Below are 22214 nucleotides of genomic sequence, written 5' to 3' on the forward strand. Positions count from 1 at the left end.
GAATATTTACTGCAGCCCAATTCATAATTGCTAAGTCATGGAAGAAGTCCAAGTGCCCATCGACCCACAAATGGATCAATAAATTGTGGTATATGTACACCATGGAATATTATGCACCCTTAAAGAAAGATGGAGACTTTATCTCTTTCAAGACTTATTTAATAAAGCACCAAAGCCTAGGACATCATGATAAAAGTATCTTTTTGTGCACTTTTCTCAGGTCTTCTCGCATAACCTGGTCAAGTTTAGTTGTCACCCAATGATGAGTAAATCCTATTCCAGTTTTATGCAATATGGTGATTGTACATTCTACCCAGGCTCAGGAAAAAGCATCTTTCCTACCTCTTTCCTGACAGGTGGAACAGCTCTTAAACTGGGCTGATCCATGGTCTCACAATACCCTTCCCAGACACTGTGCTTGATAATACTCTGCATTTCTTATTCACCTGTCAATTGAGAAAAAGTCCACCCATTCCCAGAACTACTTTTCTCCTAATGACCTTGATTTTTTGACACAAGGTAAGCAGTACCAGAAAGAATAGTGACTCCATCTTGTGTTCAGCAGCCTAATGAGGTTATGTATACCCTCTTAGCCAACAGTTCTCTTTGAGAATGGAGTGAAATAGTGTGAAGATCCTTGCTGTGTTTGTATTTTCTGATAGAATTTTAATATTTAGTTAATATTTAGTTTAATATTTAGTTAACTAAAATGGACTTAATTTTTTTGATAAACATCTAAATGTTATTTCTTATTATATCATCATTCATAACTAAATAATGTAGATAAATATATATAATAATCATTCATGATATCTCTCTTGGTTTTAGCAGGGGAAAGAGAACGTTTATATCTAGATTTGCAACCTTTATATGCAAAATAGAGTGAATTCATGCTTGAGGTTCATTTGGACCTCCGTGTTTTCTCTCATCCCATTTCCACAGGAGAGAATAGGGTAACTTATCTTGATAAGTTAAACATCCTATTAGCCTTCTCCCCTTTCACAAAAAGACATTAATCCAACTCCTTGCTCAAGTTTATTTAAATATGGAGTTTTGATGGTACCTTACAGTGTCACTGCATTGCAGATTCTTCTCAGTTGTAAATCTCTGAATTCCTTGCTATCTTACACCTTAAAAAGTTTGGTTGAAAAAAGAAAAATATTAACATAGTAATGGCTTACATAGTAAAACATCTGTCTCAGGATTAACCAAAGAGGGTCAAACTTTCTTTACCTGACCTCTTCAAAGACTGGAATTTACTAATTGCAGTTGGCCTATATTGCAGAACATAGTAAGAAAAACTAAAACTTCTTGCTTTACTTAAAACCAAGGTTCTGGTGGGATGATGTTTATTACATTATAGAACCTCCTTTTTATGAACATACTCAGAATAAAATTCCCTGTAGTCCAAGAACTAAAACTAGTTGTGTTTTTAACCAAAAAATTGGACTGTATTATTTTATTAGACACATTTCATATGGATGTTCTGTAACTTACAGAACTAAGTATAACTAGGTATAAGTGGATGAGAAAATAATAAGGAAAATGCGAATGGAAAATATAAATCAAACAAGATTATTATAGTGAATCTATACTAATATGTCCTCTACATTGCAGATGGTACATCTATAATGTCAGATAAAGAAGATTTGACCATGTTTCATAATCCTGGCACAGATGTTTTACTATTTATGTCATTACTATATAAATATTGTTTTTTTCAACTGAACTTTTTGGTTTATAAGGTAACAAAGAATTCAGAGATTTACATCTGAGCAGAATTGGAAGTGCGTTGTAAGTTACGAGGCTGTAAGTTAAGATTATTGGCAAAGTTAGAGTGATAATAATAGTCACAGTCAAAAATGCAGAAGACATATAGGGTATAGATTCTGTAGAATAATCCTGTTTGATTTTTTTCCCACTCTCGTCTTCCTAATATTTTCCTCACCCACTTATACTTTGTAGTTTCTTGCAATATGTATGGATGAGATAACTTTTATTTTTTAATGCAGGGCAGATTCAGTCATTCTCAAGTGATCTCTTAGGTTAAAAGTTTCCATCAACTTTTTTGAAACTTATGTATTAAGACAGTATGGTCCTGGCATAAAGATAGACATAGAGATCAATGGAATAGATTTGAGAGTCCAGAAGCAAACTTGTAGGTTTATGGTCAATTGATATTCAACAGAGGTGGCAAGTCAATTCAGTGGAGAAAAATACAGTCTTTTCAACAAATGGCATGGACACAATTAAATAGTCATAAGTAAAAAAAGGTGAATTTAGACTCATTTCACATCACATGGAAAAAATAACTCAAAATGGATGAGCGATCTAAATATAAAAGCTAAAATTATACAGATTTTAGAATAAAACATAAGAAAAATGCTTGAAACTTTGGGTCAGGCAAAGAATTCTTGGATAGGCCATCAAAATTAGGATTTAACACTGTAAAAGAAAAATTATATTTCATCAAAATTAACAATTATGGTCTTCAAAAGACATTGTTGAAAAAATTAAATTAACCATAGAATGGGATAAAACATTTGCAAATCACTTATCTGATGTACGAAGAATATACAAAGAACTTTTAGAACTCAATAATAAGGAGAAAAATAATTCAAATTTGAAATAGGCAAATGATTTGAGTAAACATTTAGCCAAGATCTACAAATGGCTAATAGGTGCATAGAATGATTAGAAAGGCTGTAATTAAAAAGACAATAATCAGGAAAGGCAAGGATGTGAACAACTCTCATACATTACTGGTAGAAATATAAAATGATGCAGCCATTTTGAAACAGTTTTCCAGTTTCTTAAAATATTAAACCTAGAGTTGCTAGATGACTCAGCAATTTCATTCCTAGGTATCTACTCAGGAGAGGTGGATTTTTTGCCTACGAAAGAACTTGAACACAGTGTTCCTAGCAGCATTATTAATAATAGCCCCAAAGTGAAAACAACCCAAATACCCATGAAATGGCGAATAGAGAAACAAATCTGGGACGTCATATGTTGAATACTATTCAGCAATAAAAGAGAATGGACTACTGATAAATAGATAACGTGGATAAAATGCAAAATCATCATATGAACTGAAAAAAGCTGAATGTAAATAACTGCATATTAACTTTCCTCTCTTATGAAACATCCACAAAAGACAAATATCAGGAGACAGGAAGTAGATTAGTGGATACCCAGGGCTGGAGATGGGAATGGACATTAAAAATGAGCTACAATCCAAATGGAGCCCTAGACTACGGGGAAAGAAGAGGGGGGAGGGGAGGGGGAGGGGAGGGGGAGGGTGGGTGAAGAGAATGATATTGTGGGGATCATGCCTATAGTTTATTCTATTTGGGTACAGGTGAATTTGTCTAAAGGTTGAATATAAATGTCTTAGCATAACAATTATGAGAAAGACATGATGGCTATGTTGGCCACCTGGATGAGAGTTTTCCAAACTGCATATAGAAGTAACACACTGTATCCTATGAGAGAATTAATGTACACAACTATGATCTAATAAAAAAAAATGAGTGTGGGGAATCCTACTGGAATAATAAAAACTAGATTATGGTGATGGTTACACAATTCAGTAAACTTACTAAAAATTACTGCATTGTAAACTTAAAGGAATTCTAAAATCTGTAAGTTATGCATGTATTAAATCTAATAAAGTTAAATATTCTAACAGGTATTGCTAAGGAAAGATACCACAGTTGAAGACACCTGGCACTAGCCCTCGACTTTTAATGCCTACAGTAGACAGATCAGGAAGGTTCTGCCCTTCCAGGAGAGACTCTGAGCACAAGATCTATTCCACTGAACATGAAACTCTCACAGCACAGTAGAGGTTAGTTTCATGGTGTTACATGTCTTTTTTGAACTACAACTTTTCTGAAGCATCATATGACATCTATATAAACAAATTCCCCTAAACAAAACAGTTAGATCAATGGGAGTGTAAAAGTCCCCTCATGGCCAAGAATGGATAATCAATATGTCAGGCCACATTTATTTTAAGTGAGGAAAATCAGAATGACATGAAAGAAATAAAGATTTTATTTGAGTATTAGCGCTTGTCTGCCTCAGGTTATTTTGATGATACTTCAAATATTTACAGAAACAAGAAACCTATTTCTTCAAATAGTTTAAATTTGAGTAGGGATGTTTCTGATAGCATCCTAAGAAACAATGATGCCATCAGGAAGTCCTTAATTCTTTGTAAAGACTTCAAGTTTATAAAAACTTTCAATATGGTCCAAAATAAGCTATATGAGATAGTTCAGGAACATATCAAGTTTAAAATTCTGTAAGTTCCTGTCAAAAAATAAAACATCTTATATATAGAATTATGGATTCTCTTCACTGCAGTAAAACTCAGTGCCTAGTTGTGATTGCTAATATGAATAACATGAAATATAAAATACGATACTATGGTACTCAAATGTGTGCCTAGATTGCATCTATCTTCATATGGCCCAGGAAAGAAACTGGGTCATATTAATGTCTGTATCCTTAAGACTTGGTAAATATTTAGACATAATAAATGCTCAATAGACATCTGGTAAATTGTAACTAACATGACTTAGTTACACAGTCACTGATCACCTCTATTTCTTGCCATAATAAATTAATCAACAGCATTCATTTATTCATTCATTCATTTACTAATGCATTTAACAAAAATTTGCCAAGTATCTACTATGCACGGAATGTAATATTAGGTGCCAGAGTTACAGTGACAAAAGGCTATAGCTTTGGAGCTCTGGAGGACAAAGATAAGTAAACAAAGACATAAAACACTCTGTGATGAGGAGAGATAATATTAAGTAAGGAGCTGAAGGGACCAGTTTCTAATCCAATTTAGGATGTGACTGGGGAGGGATCCAAGCTGAGACGAGGTAATGAGTTAGGCAAATTGAGAAGGAGGCAGGAGGAGAAAGAGGAAATAAGACAACACTATAAGGTGGTTTAGAGGCTTGGAAAGAATATGGGTTTCAAAATCAGAAAGCCAGCTAGGCACCTGGAGCTCAAGCAGCTAAGGCGCCAGCCACATACACCAGAGCTGGTGGGTTCAAATCCAGCTGGGGCCCACCAAAAGATAATGATGACAACTGCAACAACAACAACAACAAAAATAGCCGTGTGTTGTGGTGGGCACCTGTAGTCTATGAGGAAAGTAATACTATTTATTATTTTAGTAATTTTGTAGATTTGAGTAACTGAATTAAGTAATTTCCCAGGGTTAATATTGAAGTAGCCAGACCTCAAACTCATGTCTGGGGCACACCAGGGTCTCTTCCATAAGATACTAAATTCCTATTGGTTTTTGGATATAGTTAGACCTTTGGCTATGTGGGGTTTAGTTAATAGGGGAGAACCTCTTGATTGGGAAGAGAATTACAGTAAAAATGAGACTTGAAGTAGAAACACAGAATATTTAATGGTCACTGCAGAGACAACCTGGACTGGAGTTGAGGGAGAGTGATAGAGATGGACAGGTTGGATAGGTTGGCTACATGTGGTCTTTCATGTAGGGGGAGGAAGTCAACTATTTATTTCCTAGAGGCAATGGGAACTCAATAAACATATCTGAGGTGGAAAGGTGGCGTGTGTTTTACCCCACAGTGATGTCACTAAATGGATCAAGGGAGAAAGATGAAATAAGGAAGGAGAGACTGGGTGTTTTTGCAGAGCTGTAGTGTGCGGAGATAAGGAGGAAATCATGAATTGGAGGAAGATGGGGAGAGATTAAAGAGGTATGTTAAACAGGAGCTGAGGAATGAAAAGCCCAGAAATGAATTCCTCCCATTTCCACTCACACGGTGGCTGGTAGCAAATAGAAATTAAATGTGGAAGTTCAAGTTAAATTAAATTGAAAGATGCTTCATTGTGTTAGATTACTTACTGAAGAAAACATTAGTGTTTCAAGATATTTCAGATAGGCTCAAGGACTTTCAGTGTACTTTGGCATCTAATTTGATGCTATTCACATGAAGTTGGTCAATGAATGTCAATTAGAAACCATTTCCTTTATGAAGGAATGAAACCCCCAGATTTGGAAGGTGAAATTAGTTCACAATAGTGTATGTGATGTTAAACTTATGACATGATGAATAGTCTTTCTGGGGTCTACATCATCTTGTGGCCTTAAGTAGGAACATAGAGGAAGAGATAAAAGTCTCCAGATTTCTGGGTGGCGCCTGTGGCTCAGTGGGTAGGGTACCAGCCTCATATACCTGAGGTTGGCAGATTCAAACTTGGCCTTGGCCAAACTGCAACAAAAAATATCCAGATGTTGCAGCGTGCACCTGTAGTCCCAACTATTTGGAAGGCTGAGGCAAGAGAATTGCCTAAGCCCACAAGTTGGAAGTTGTTGTGAGCTGTGATGTCACAGCACTCAACTGAGAGTGATAAAGTGAGACTCTTTTCTCTTAAAAAAAAAAAAGTCTCCAGATTTCACAGGGGCCACTGCAACTATGTTCATAATATGGTTGCAGTCACAGTAAGTTCAAAAGACAAATGCTTTTTTCTTAGTTGTTTGATTCGTGACAAGGGAGTAAATTTAGAAGAATATACAAACCAATACTTTATTATAAAATATTTTTAAAATTCTTAACTTTTCTTAACTGACATTTATTAAGCCTCACTATTATATAGATAGAAAATAATAGACATAATACCAATACTGTGAGTACTACTGATTGAGCATTTACTATGTTAATAGCACTGTGACAAAAGATTCACAAAAGGCACTTCACTAAAACAGTCACAATATCACCTAAGAAGGAGGAATTATTCTATTTGTAGAAGAAACAAAATTTAGGCTCACCGAATCTAAGTAACTGTCCTGTCGTCAATAGGTAGAAAGTTGCAGAGCCAGAATTTACTCACATCTCATTTCAAACCTGTCCTCGCACCTCTACTGAGTCTACAGTGCCTTTAGGTTAACATGCGTTCTCAATTACTATCACCTGAGTTATAAAATGTGCAGCTACAGCACTTAGAAAACACTATTATTTCTACCTATTCAGTCATACACTTCATCTCCAAGTTGAAATCACGTTTTCCTGTATGACAATGGTGATGCTTTTGCTCAAAGAACTGTTTAGATCTTTGCTGTGAGAATCCATTTGTTATGACATTTTCCCTCAGAGAAAGTGTCTGCCATTGCCATCCTGTTCTTTTTGTCCAGCTAGACCTCCACCTGTCCTCCATCCTGCCCCTTTTGTATGCTCTGCCCGCCACCTTCCACCCAGTCTGTTTCCTTAGTCTTTCTATACCTCGCCTACCTACCTTTCCAAATGCCCCTGACTCTTGTTTTTCTTGATATCTCTATAGAATGACTGAATACCTTCCTGCTCTGTACATCCAAAGGATGTTATCCCACACGTGCACTTGTACTGCTTTGCGTAAATAATTGTTTTACTCACTAAATTTTAATGTCTCTGAGGGCAAAACTGTAACTTATTTATCCTGTCTTTACTACTGATCTTTATGACTGCAATGCCTAGCACAACACCTTAAACTGAATTCATAGGTTTTAAAGGGTCATCTTATTCATTAGCAATCATACTTTGTTTTACATTTATTCTCCTTATTCTTCAGTGTATCTATCAAATAGTTTTATTGGAGACTCTTCCAATTCATTTCAATTTTTGACCAAGGGCAACTGTCACTCTAGAACACTCAAAAAATAGCTTTCACTTCCTATATGAAAATGAATGGCAGCGTATGCAGCCCAGTTCACATTGGAGCTGGGCTCCAAATTTGCAATATTTCCAAATTCACATTGCAAAATTATATCTACTTTTGCGGTTTAATCATGATCATATTTAAATCTCTTTAAGTACTATTCTCTTCCAAATGCTTCTTCCCAGATGTGCTGCATTATTAATGGAATGGAATTAAATATAGGGGTTTTTAAATGAACTTGCTTCCAAATATATTAGACTTCATCTTCCCATTTTAACATTCTTTATTTCTTGATATTGCTATTTTTTTTTTAGAAATACTGTTCTCCCATTTCTTTATCTTCTCTTATGTTCCTAGTGTCTATTCAATTTATACATCTCATAGTTTACTTGGTACTCTGTTTTTTGTACTTTCAACATTTCTAATTAAGGTCCTTTCTGAGTTCATTCATGCTGTTATGGCAACATCCCATCAGCTGGTGACTTAAAAGCAGCACAAACTTATTTCTTGCAGTTCTGGAGGCTGGGAATCTAAGATCAAGTTGCTGGCAGAGTCAGTATCTGGTGAGGGCCTGCTTAGGCCACCATTTTTTTCACCATAACCTCACGCAATGAAAGGGGTGAAGGAACTCTTCATTAGAACATTATTCCCAAACTGGCACAAATTAGAACCTATCAAAGGTTCTACATTGTAATACCTTTGTCAATGGTTAGGATTGGATTTAGTTAATTGATCCTAATGAAGGTTAGGATTTCAGTGTGGGAATTTAGGGAAACATAATCATTTAGATCACAGCAGCCTTGAAGATGTGACTTAATACTGATCTTTCTGGCATGTCTCAGATGACTTCTAAATGGATAAACTACCATTTATCATGATCACAGACTTCTCTCTACCCTTCTCTTGTTTTTACTTAAGCAGGATACCAAACCATTGTCATCATTCATATCCCAGCTATTATGAATTAATTTTCTAGCCAATATGCTCTATTAAATTATAATTTACAGGGTCAAGAATTATGGCTCATACCTGTAATCCTACCACTCTGGGAGGCCAAGGCAGGTGGATTGTCTGAGCTCACAGGTTTGAGACCAGCCTGAGCAAGAGTGAGATCTCATCTCTAAAAACAGCTGGGTCTTGTGGCAGGCATCTGTCATCCCAGCTACTCAGGAGGCTGAGGCAAGAGAATAGCTCTAGCCCAAGAGTTTGGGGTTGCTGTCAGCTATGACGTCCTGGCACTCTACTGAGGGCAACAAGGTGAGACTGTCTCAAAAAAAAATCAAAATAATAACATTATTATTTACTCTAATAAGGTGTTTTCTTTTTGTATGTTAATAAACCGCAAGAGAGAAGCAATTAATGGTGACCTTGGAGCCTCCTCCTGTTTGTGTGTGGGAATAGGAAATGATGAAGAGAAAGCAGAAATATACTCTGATGGTAGAGTATAACCTCACCCATACATACCCACATGGGGTTATAGTTTGAATGAAACTATTTGTCCTGAGTCCAAACTTAATAGGTTGGTTCAACAAAAGTTTCTGTAGTAAAATTTTTAAAAGACAAATCAAATTATAAAATGTTTCCTTCAAACTACAATATTCGGCTATTCCTCACTATCAAATGCCAGTTCAAGGCAGATATGAATTTCACATAGCCATTTATCTTTATTCTTTGGAATTTAAAATCTAGGCTACTCTATAAAAAACCCTTTTTGAACAAACTCTTTTTTTTTTCTTCAACCAGACCTCTATACCTTTTTTTCCTTTTAATCTTGAGTAAAATATTGCCCATTGAGGAGGAGTAAGTCCCATTATGACCACAATCTGTCTCCCCTGAGTCATTTTTCCTGATTGCCTTCTTTTAGGTAAAAAATGTTGAGTAGAATTACATAATTCCATACAATCCATGTTTCAAGTTTAACAGCATCAGAAAGGATCTCTGAGGTGAGAAATTGATCAAGGAAAGTGTTGAGAAGTTTCGAACCCCTGCTCTGTAATGCAAACCACATAGAAAACAAAGGAAATGTGGTTTAGATATGTTCTGGATTTGCCATATGGTAGGTGCTCTACTAATTGATTTCACATAGCATTTTCAATTCTCACATCAGCCCTATGAAATAACCACTATTATTATCCCCATCTTACAGATGAGAAAACTGAGTCTTACTTACTGAAGGCTGTGTGACTGATGCTGCTGGGATCTAGCAGGTGGAGGCCAGAGATGCTGCTGGACCTACCATAATGCATAAGACAATACCTACAATTAAAAATCATTTGTCCAAATTGTTAATAGTGACAAAATTGAGATACCCTGTTCTTCACACCTAATTTGAGTTCCATTGGAAGGATGGGGCCCTAACAAATTTTTAGTCAGTAACCAGAAAAAGGAGAATTCAAATTCAGTCAGCATCCCCATGTTTTCTTAGGATTGCTCCAGTGTGTGCCGTAAAGTCTATTTCTTACTTCTGGTTGCTTATTATTGAATCTTGGTTTCTCTCAAGCTGCTGCTCAAAGTACAAGCCTTAAAAAATACAAGCTTTTATCACTGATCCCTGTGACAAACTTGGCTGTCTTCTACCATGTTTTGCAAAAGACTGCAGTGCTCTGTCGAATCTGAGGGTGTGATGCCTGGAGTCTTCCCAGCGGCTGGTTTCTCCTTGAATGCTCTCTTCCATTTGGTACCATAAAAAGTGGTGGGTAGCTACAATGTTCCTTGAATGGAATATGTCATTTCCCCCAGAATAGTGTCTGAACTTAAAATGCATCCCACCTTTGGACAATAACATCTTACTTGTGAACTATGATCAGCAAACACCCTCTAGACAGCAACAGCCTAAACTTAATTTTTTGGTGCCAGTTTCATGTGGTCCAGCCTTATACGCCTTGGTTAATTTGCTGTTTTTCCTCATTACACTCCTCCTTATGAAACTATTCAAAGACAGAAAACATCAATATTGTTGCCTTAAAAGTTATTTCAGAATTCTTTAGGAAAGGCAGGAGATGTGATCAAAAGTCAGCTTGCCTATTTGTGCACTTTGCCTGCTGGAATGGAAACTCCCTGGGAGTTGGGAACTGAAAGTTTTTGAAGGTCATGCAGGTCAACAGAGTTAAACATGCTGAGGCTCAGGGAGTGGTTAACAAGAACAATATATTTATCAAAATATTATCAGATATTCCCCTCTGATTACTTTTATAACAGTTTGGGCATTTAGATAGATATACAAAGACCACTTGGAGGGAGTTCAAAATAAAACAGTAAAAATGAGTAAATGGTTAGAGGACAGAGGGAATCAGTTATGTGCTAGCTAAACAAGAATGAAAGAATGAATGACATGTGATGAATGAAAGGTGTGAGCATCAAACAGCAGATTGCTTAGTTGTTGATAGCCCGGTGAGTCAGACAGCTCCCACCTCTGGAGCCATATATTTTGGGATTAACTCAGCAATCCCACCCCTACTCTTGAATTCTCTTGCCCCAGTGCTAACATACTTGCTCCACAAGGAGTCATTTATTGTGGTTCATAGGATTTAAACCATTACCAAAGATTTTGTGAGAATGTTTCTTTTCTCATTCTCCAAAGATGTGAGATTGTCTGAATGCTAACAAAAATGAAATATTTCTAATAATAGTTCAAGTTCTCTATCCATCATAATAATTCTATGAAATTTTGAAGGAGACAGGGACCACATGATAGAAATATGGAGAAAGTGGTAAAAGAAAGATAGGATGTTGGTACCTAACTTGAAGAACAAATGTTAAGGCTTTGGGAGATATTTATGAATGCTGATCCACTGGGGGCGGGTGGGGGGGGATCCTCATCCCTGCACTGATCTGATCACATCCAAAATGCTGTGGAGTTCAGAGCACCACATTTCAAGAAGGGAATTGGCATCAGATAAAGGTGACCTGAATGAGCAGAGTTTGAGGATATAAAAGAACTAGCTGTGGGTGACCAGACAAAGGAAATTTAATGGGGAAAGTATAAGCATCTTTAAGTGTCTGAAGAATGGAATGGAAGCAAGACAAAATGGACTTTAGATTCTGCCGTGGTATCACAAAGCAGAAGACCAATGGGTGGAAATTTTGCCAGCATAAATTTCTGACGAACACGAGAGGAAAATGACTAAGAATGTGGTCTGTGCAATAATGGAAGGGATTCCTGTGGAGAGAGGTGATAGTCACTTGCGGGAGCAAACCAAGACTAAATGACCACCTGTCACAGTCAAGAATAGGTGGAAGAAATAAGACTGAAATATTGCTAATATCTTTTCTGGTGATAAGATTCTTTAGTTGTGTTAAGTATACCTGTTTTCTAAGGGGACTCAAATATATGATTGAAAGATTTTTGTTGCCTACACACATTTATCCATGTTTTGCTTCTACTGATATGCATTAAAGGCCCTTGTATATCAAGAGCAATGTAAATAGTATTCATCAATTTCATTCTTAAATATTTAATTCTCTTCCTCCACACCTCTCCATTTATCCCTCCTATCTCCACTATCTCTTTCATAATTCAGGGCCCATCCATTCTTCCCTGGACTACTGCAGTAGCTTCTGGGTATTATTTTGTTCACACACTCTTTCGGTGTATCTTTCTCAGACTACCAGAGTTGGCCCACTGAGCCCCCAGTTAAACCATTCAAATGGCTCCTCTCTGCCCAAGGAAAAAAGTTATCTTCTATGTAGGACACCAAAAATCCTTGGCCCCTGGACCCAATCTCTCACCCTTGCCTCACCCTCTGCTGTCCTTCCTGCTATTGTCTCTGCAGTAGTAACAGATCCACTGTGACCTCTGAAGTGTCATATATGCCTCCCCTGCCCAGAGTCATGGCCAATGTTACTGATGTTTGTGGGTTGGGGCAGCAAAACCATGAGAATAGTTGCTGGTCTGCATGATGGTTTAGTCCCTCTACTAGTGCTCTAATACCTTGCAAATATTCTATTATCTTTTGCTCCTGGCCTCCCTCACTCGTATTCTTTTTTCTAATCCTAACAAGAACAAGCCAACTGTGCCTTTACTCTCTTTTTGTTTTTGTCTAGAAAAACTATTTTCTTCTCCTTCTATATTAATTTGACTTATTTCATTAACACCATGTTCAGAAACCTGCTCTCTTTGAAGTCTTTCCTGACTATGTTTTCCTGTTGTTCTTCTGTTTCTGGGAATTTCTTCTGGGGGGGTGTGTGTGTGTGTGTACTTGTTAAGTCCATAGTCTATACAATAAAATGGAGCTCTTCATTTTGCAAAGTCTTACCTACTTCAACATTTTATTTGTGTAAACAATAAAAACAGTAAACACCCCACTTCCCCCATCCCCAAGTGCACTATAAATCTTTAGCCAGAACTTGTCTGATAGGTGGAGTTACATGTACACAAGTCCGGGATCTCATGATGGGTAAAGAGTTATTACTGGGAAGCAGGTCCAACTTGTATCCCTCAACTTTGTATTACTATCTCCCACCATGAGATTAGATTTTTCTATACTGGGAAGCAGTTTAGGAAAAGAAAATTATAATACAAATCAGATTGTTGCTATCATACCCACATTGTCCCACATTTTTAAGACTGTGCAAATGTTTCAACTGCTTTCGGAGCCCTTCCCCAATACTTGTTCACTTTGCTCAGCTTTATTTTTTAACTTTCAAATACATGGTATTTATGAATAAGTCCACTAAACAAGAGATCTGCTTTATGACCTCAACAATTTGCTCTCAGAATTATCTGAAAATAAAATGAAAAAGAAGTAAGAAGCAACAGTCATTACGTTGCATTTTGGTCTATGTGATCTTTCCCATAGTAAATTCCCCTTGATTGTCTTGATTCTAGGGTACAAAGCCCAGTACTAACTTCCATCCCTTTTTAAAAAACATTTTATTAAATGTTTGTCAGTCTTTTCCACATTTAAGAATGTGGCAATATAGTACTCCTTCTTATGAAAAACAATTACCAACTCATAAATATTAATCTTATTTTCCTTTTGCCATCTATTATACCTCACCCAAGAGCCGTAATCAAATGCTTCACCTTCTGATGTCAGGCTAATGAAAATGCTCTACCTCTAAAATATAAAAGCAGATTATTTTTCATTTGAGATTGGCAGCACACACTTTTATTTACAATGTGTCCAGTTACACAACATTCATTGTTCTCAGTAATAATGCACATAATTCAAGTACATTTTAAATACAAATTTTTGTATAAATGCATACTTTAGAACAGATTTGCCATCCTCCATGTGGGCTGCATACAGGTATGGTGTCTTTGGTGAATTGAAATTAAAAAAATACATAAAGATGAATTTGAATTTAGTCTGATAACTGGATCCTCCTAATAGTACATCCTAATAATCAAAGCTTTAAATGCAACAATGTTTAGGAATTGAGCTGGCACCAGGGAGACTCAGTTCTCAAGTCAATATTTGAAAATTGGAGCTGTTGTGTGAAATGAAGTGCTAAACTGGAGAGCTGCCAACTGCTGAAAGCCCGCATGCAGGATTTGTGACTAAGAAAATATAGAATTTCCAAATGAAGCCAAGGAGGAGAAACTGGAGAAAGTTTGTCTGTTATCATGTCCCGGATTAGCCCGGTCTCTGCACTCAGTCCTTTTATTGTTCTTTCCCTTCCTGTCCATAGATCCTTTAACTTAAAGCTTCTGTTTACCTGCGTAAACTCATTGTTGACTATTAACTGCTTTTGGGACCCAAGCAAGAACAGAAAGACTCTTTTTTTTTTTGTAATGGTGAGCACCTATTTTTTGTTTTAATTATTTAAGATAAACATCACAAAGATGGAGACGTTACATCTTTTGTATTAACCTGGATAGAGTTGGAGCACATTCTTCTTAGTAAAGCCTCACAAGATGCAAGAATCCAATGTACTCAATTCTAATATGAAGCCAGTAGTAGATGATCTAATACATACCCTCATAAGAGAAAAACTTGAATCAATATCAAGGTGGGGGGCAGAGGAATGAGGGAGCAGGGAGGCAGGGAAGAGGCAGTAGCATGGCGGGTTATGGTGTATGGAGGTATGGCACATGTCTTCGGGGAGGGACATAATTATAAGAGGGACTTTACCTAATAAATGCAATCAGTGTAACTTAATTCTTTATACCCTCAATGAACCCCAAATAATAAAAAAAGATAAACATAACATCATTATACAAGATGCAGAAATGCATTCAAAACATAAGTGAGACAACTATATCTGTTTCAGAGTTTGGAGTGTCTTATCTAAAAGATGTGAACACCAAAAAAAAGTTGAGGTGGGAGTGGAAGTAGTGGACATGTTCTAAATTCAGCATATCTAGATACTCTTTTCCATTTAGCAAAAAATCTTAAGTTCCATTCACTTTTATATACTTTTGTGTGTCTATCACAGAAACTCAAAAGTGCTACAAAGTCTTCTTGGAGAAGAAGAGATATGAGACCTTGATATTGTTCCAGTCACAGTTCAGTCAGGAAAACAGACCCTGTGTTAGGTAATTCAATAGCAGAAATCTGATATGTGGAACTAGATATAGAGGTGTTGGAAGAGCCAAAAGACCAAACAGAAGACTGTGAGGCAACCTGAAGATTATCAACAGCAAAAAGCTACCATAATCAGAGAGGCTGAAAAGCTATGGGGATGAGAAGGTGTGAGCAGATCTCAGAAGCCATCCATGGCAGTGAGAGTTTGAAATAAGGTAGAAACTGTTCAGCTGAAGCAGAAACCATGGAAGGAAATGGTTTTAGGTAGAAAATGAAGCCATGAAAGAGACACAGCTTGTACCAAAGATACCATTCAAACAAGAGCTAGGCAGGGGAGGGAAGTGTATGAAATTCAAAGTCAAGAAATGCTGAGAAACATGGTTTTCAGTATTAGTCTCCTAAAATGCAGAGCAGAATATCAAAAGTAGAGAAATGAGTCTGAGAACAAACTGGCAAATAGCACAGTTAGAATCTCCATCAGAATAAATCCTTATAAATCTGTAGGATAGCAATAATCTTATTTGTATTATAGTTTTCCTTCCCTATCCTGCCTCCCAGTATAGGAAAGTATAATCTCATAGTAAAAGATTGTGACATGGAGTTAAAAGGATATCAGGTGAACCTACCTCCCAGTGACAACTCTTTGCCCATCATGAGATCCTGAACTTGTGTGAATATAATTCCACCTATCAGACAAGTTCTGGCTAAAGACTTACAGTGCACATGGGTGGGGTGGGGTGTTTAGATATCATTTCACAAATAAAATGTTGAAGTAGGTAAGACTTTGCAAAATGAAGAGCTCCATTTTATTATACAGACTATGGACTTGAAAGGTACACACACACACATGCGCACGCACACACACGTGCATGCACACACACACACAAAGAAAATTCCCCAGAAAGAGAAGAGCACCAAGAACACATAGGAAAGACTTCAAAGGAGGTTTCTGAGTATGGTGTTAAGTAAGTCAAAGTAATATAGGAGGAGAAGAAAAGTTTTTCCAGGTAAAAATGAAAAGAGAGCAAAGGCACAAATGAAGTTGGCCGTTTCTTGTTAAGATTAGAAAAAAGGATATGAGTTAGGGAGGCCAGGAGCAAAAGATAATAGAATATTTGCAAAGAATTAGATTATTAGTGGAGTGACTAATATATCATGCAGACCAGCAGCTATTTTTATGGTTTTGCTGCCCCAACTCACAAACATCATTAACAGTGGCCATGACTCTGGACAGGGGAGGCAAATATGACCCTTCTAGGCCCCTCGCTATTCTTGCTTCCATGATCTATTATTTTGAGCCATCTTTCTGAACTACTAATTTCATCACTTCCAAAATGTAATTAATGCATTCCCTTAAATACTTAGAGAATGGTTAGATGGGTAGAAAAAGCAAGTATAGTAAAATAATAACAATTTTTTCAATATTATGTTTGAGATTTTTCATTTAAAAATTTGGGTAAATAAAAACAAAGGGGGAAGTATTTAATTTCTTAGAAAGTTAGGAAATTCTTCCCATAATATATTCTTAGTACAGTTCAAATATGTTGCCTTCTTCCCTTAGCCATTTTTCAGCTCTATGGTGAATTCTCTTGCAATTATCAAATATATATATATTTATTTATATTAGTCTCTCCAGTTTCTATAATTAACTTTATAATTTCCTTAAGAAGAACAAAGAACATCTACTTATATTTACCCTGTGAATAGCCAACACACATACTCTGCATTTTCTTCTGTGTCTTATGAGCCTTTTAAAAATTATTCAGTTGCTGCACAGGCAACAAATTTATCATTAATCATCAGGCACTTACATTTTTAAAAAAATTCCTCATTAATCAACACAATTGATTATAATAAAATAATTTTTTATCTCCTATATAAAACGGTTCTTTGACTATTTTTTATCCATGATACTATTCATTGTATGGTAATGGCAGTCCACTGTGTTTGTATGTTTCTATTAAATATTTCAATTTATCTCATGAACATGAGTTTCATTTTTGGAGGAGAATGTATTCATTTTACTACAGTAGAAGAATAGGTCCAGTAAGCCTAAAATGAAAATGACATATTTTATAAATAGGTAATAATATCCAAAGACAGCTTTATTGCCTACCAACCTCTAGATTTAACATTATATAAATAAAATATCCATTTCTATCCATGCTTGCTATCTACAGTCATGTGAACTGAATTTTGCAACACACTGTCCATGCACTGATTTAAAAACATAGAATCCAATTATTTGAGTAAAATATTGGAAGCCAGTTATTTGGTGAGACAGAAAGGTGAACAAATATTCATTTGGGAAGTCTGATCTTCCAATCAACCATCCAATATCAGTATACATTTTTATGTCTAATATTCAGAGTATTTTATAAAGGTGAACAAGTTAGATGTTATTTAGTTCCATTGAACATTTATAGAACCTTTAGTAATACTGAGCCAATCAACAAAAGAGATCGAATTGTTCACTTATGTGTCCATGGGGCCTGTTATATGATGCAACAGACACATTTATGCACATTACCAAATACTTTCCTTGAACTCTGAGCTTTCATATATTATCCTCTTTCTTCCTACTTTGTGGTAGGCAGAATAATAAGAAACTGTGAATATATTACATTATATGTCAAAGGGGACTTTGTTCTGTGATTGATTTAAGGAATTTGAGATAGATTATTCTGGATTATTCAGCTGGTTCCAATCTAACATGCTGTTCCTTATTATTATGAAAGACAGGAAGGTTAGAATTAGAGAAAGAGATGAGATGTTGGAAGCACAGATCAGAGAGAAATACATTCAAGATACAGTGCTTTTGGACTTGAAGATGAGTAAGGGGCTACTAATCAAGGGATGCAGGCAACCTCTAGAAGCTGGAAAAGGTACAGAAAGGAATTCATCCCTAGAGCTTCCAGAAGGAACATGGCTCTTCCTATGGCCTGCTTTTAAGATATTTGATCTCTCAAAATATTAAATGATAAATTTGTGGTTTTTTAAGTCCCTGAGTTTATGGGACTCTTGGTATTTGCACCCATCACAGATGTAATACACTTGTGAGCTGGACCGAGTGACTTATTTTGAGTGACTAGAACAAGTCCAAATGATGGGATATTACTTCTGAAATTGGGTTACAAAAAGACAGTGACTTCCATGTTCAGACTTTCTTGCTCTCTCTCTTTCTTGTTTTGCTGAAGCCAGCTATCACTTAAGTTTCTCTAAAGAAAGGTCCATTTGGCAAAGAATTGATAGGGCTCTCTGGCTAGACAGCCTTGAAGGAACTGAATTCTACCAACAATAACATGAATGACTTTGGACTTAGGTCTTTCCTCAGTTGAGCATTACAATGAGACCAGAGCCCTGAGCAACACCTGGATTGTAGTGTTGTGAGAACTTGAGGAAATGTACCCACTTAAGTGGCATCCAGATTCTTAACACACAGAAACTAAATGTTTATTCCTTCCCTGGGGGTATCCAACCTGCAGCCTAGAGCCACATGCTGATTTTGTGAGGATGTTTTTGGTTCATCTGTGGAGTCAGATATCACTAAAACTATACTCAGACATTTTTGTTTGTTTGGTTGGTTTTGGCTAGTTAGTTTTTGTTAGTGTTTGTGTATTTAACTTAACGTGTGGCCCAAGATAACTTTCATTCTTCCAAGTGGAAAAAAAATGGTTGGACACCCATGAGCCATTAAACTTTGAGGTAATTTGATACACAGTAATAAATACCTAATACAGATCATCATAAAGAGGATATACCTAGTCAAGAGGAAGATTGACTCTGTATAACCAGGCTTCGGAGTTTCAAGTAAAAATCTGGTGTAATCCAGTGACTTCTATCCTGATGTCTCACCATGGTAGAAACTTTTTAATAAGAACAGGAAAATCAGTGTACCATAGAGCCTCAAACATTAAAACACAGCTTAGGGATTTAACTGGCCCCTAATTTACTAGGTCAGCTCTTCCCCCCAGCAGCAGATGAAATCCCGTGACTCCTACCTTGATGTTCCATCATGGTAGAAACTCAGTTGTGTTTCTGCAGGTCCTTTTATTGCCAAGCAACTACCCTACCACCTTCTCTTGCTTAGGCTTCTGTTTGCACATGTCCTCGATACCTTATGACCCCTGCTGCCTGCCTTCTCTTTATATGTTTGTCAGCATCTACACTGGTATAAGTTTGTGGGGCTGCCATAACAAAGTGTTATACACATTGCATTGTTTAAACAGAAACGTATTGTCTCTTAGTTCTGGAGGCTGGAAGTCAAGGACACAGTGCCGGCAGGACTGATCCCTCTAAGAGGTATGAGGGAAGGTCTATTCCATGTCTCCTCCTGGAGTCCTCTGGTTTGCTGCTATCTTTGGCATTTCTTTGCTTGTGGAAGCTTTGGCCTTTTGTCTGTCTTCATCTTTACATGGTGTTCCTCTATCTGTGTGTGTCCATTCAAATTTCCCTTTCTTATAAAGCCACTAGTCACATTGCATTAAAGGACATATTTCGGACTTATGTATGCTCTTTTCTCCCTGACTACTTCACTTTTGGTAACTTCATCCAAACCCATGGCTTCACCTTCCACTTCAGACTCCCAAGTCTATTCCATAACTGGAGCCATTCTATTAAGCATCTTTATCCAACTGCTTGCTTGGCCTCTCCACCCAGGTGTCACAATGGACCAAAAATCTGAACTTGCCAGCTTACTTCACACACATGTATTTTTCCATTTCACCCCATCTTGGGATCCTTCTGGCCCCTCATGTGAGAGTACTGACAGTGCCTCCCTCTCACTTGATACCTGACACATTCTGTCAGTTACTGAAGGTCTATGGCTTCCCCCTACATATCTCTCAAATCTTTCCCCCACAGCCATTCCCACTGCTGAGACTTAATTCAGGGTCTCCTTGCTGCTTTTCTGGATCACACCAACTCTCAGCACAGCTCTCAGAACATTATTTTTCAATGTGCAAATTTGCTTTATTACTACCCTGTATAAAATCATTTACTAATATCTGACATATTAGGGATAAAATTGAAGCATATAGAACATTTAATTTCTGGGACTCTGCCTACTCTTCTAGCCCTTCATCTCCTGGCTGCATGCTAAAGAAAAACTCACTGTGAGATGCTAATAGAACATATTAAAAGGATTCTGAGAACAATGTGATCTAGTCTTACTCATCATCAGACATGCTGCCTAGAGTTTGATTTAGATTTGAATTTAGATTAGCATGTGCCTGCATCCCCAATGAATCCTGTATATCCCATTATCATAGTTCTTATCACACTGCATTGTAATAATCAATTTACTTGGCTATTTCTACTATTAGAAAATAAATTTGTTGAGGTCAGTATCTATTTTTCTGTATGCCCTCAGAGCCTGATGTTGTGCTCAATAATTTGTCGTTAAATGAATGTATAAGTATGTTAGGTACTGTAGTGAACAAAATGGGATTCTTCCCTGTGAGGAATAATATTGAAGGAAACATATTTTTATATAAATAATTACAATGCCAAGCAAGACATTGGCTACTAACGTAGTGTGCTAACAAAGTGCAACAGGCTAGATTGAGAAGATGATACATGGAGAGAAGCCTGAAGAGTTGAAGAAAACAGAATGTCATCTTCTTGTTAAGGAGACTGGGACAAGATAAATTCAAGAACCCATTCAATTTCCAAATCCTATAAACATGTTGCTTCACAAGCCCACACCTTTGGAAGAATCATCCCTTCCTGTGCCTAATCATATGACCCTTTGCTCTCAATCTAAAGTAGCAGCTTTTACGATTTCACACAATAATCTGTCCAAGTGTAGTAATTCCATGAGAAAACTCTACGATCTAAGGAAAGAATTTGTGGGAGAGCTTGTTGAGAATGTGAAGAGTTGCTTTGTAAGACAGTGAACTCTCTATCACTGGAGATGTCCAATGATAGATATTTAGTAGTTAGATAATCTACTTTTATGGAATATTTTAAAAGGTGTCCCCATAGTGGGTAGATAGAAAACTAACTTTATATAAGGCCAATTCCAGGAACAACATTCTATTATTTCTAATAGCCACTAATGAAACTCACCTTTTAAAATATCAGTGATAAAAAATAGTGTGCTATATTGTTTTACTTTTTAGTTTTAAATTCCAAATCTCCTAGGATTCATATTATACAGTACATATTATTCTACATTTTCCTTGTGTTTGTTAATTTAATTTTCCAAATTTTATTTACTTTTTCCTTTTCCTTTTAATCCCACTTATTGTTTAAAATTAATTTTAGTTCTGTTTAGAGTTTGGACATGTATGTGTTTGTGTGTGTATGCATTTATGCTCACCTGAGGGAGGAGGAGAGAGTGAGTGCCAGAGAGGCTGAGAGGGGGAGAGAGAGAGAATGCTTCTGATCTCTATGGGGTTGAATATCAACAGAGATTTATTTTTATTCTTTCCAAATACTTGGTCAAAAGGGTTGTATTTGCAGCAGATTACGAGGGTTAACAAGGGACTTGAGTCTTGAAGCACCATTCATCTTCCAGTAGCAAGTGCTCAGACATCTATAAATGGACTGCCATGTTATTTTTAGATAAGGCTTTTGTCAAGAGGATCCAGGACATGGTGAACAATGCACAGTCTGATTAGCAACTTTATTTAAACATGCAAAGGGCTTTAGTTCCTTAATGTTACTTGCAATACATCTGTGCAAAGCCTATTCCCTTAGTGAGTGTACATTATTTAGTTCATAAATTTAAAAGAGGGGTGAAAAAGCCTTTCAAAGAATTCAGGCTTGTTTACTAATAACCAAATATGGAAGATGAAGTGAGAGTACTGTTAGAGTTCTTGTAAGTAGGGCACCAAAGTATATTTACAACTCAAGGTCTCTTAAAGAGTTTCCACTAACATCTATTTTGTAAACATTTCCTATATCCAAATATGCTCATCCTGAAGTCAGAGCCCAAAGGCCAATCATATTAACAGGTAATTCTCAACACACCCAGTAGAAAAGAGGATATGGAATATTAAGTACAAACAAAGCAGGTAACTGTTACTTTATTAGACCATTACAATA

Source organism: Otolemur garnettii, unplaced genomic scaffold, assembly GCF_000181295.1.
Source record: "Otolemur garnettii isolate 467f Iridium unplaced genomic scaffold, OtoGar3 scaffold00036, whole genome shotgun sequence".
NCBI classification, from domain to species: domain Eukaryota; kingdom Metazoa; phylum Chordata; class Mammalia; order Primates; family Galagidae; genus Otolemur; species Otolemur garnettii.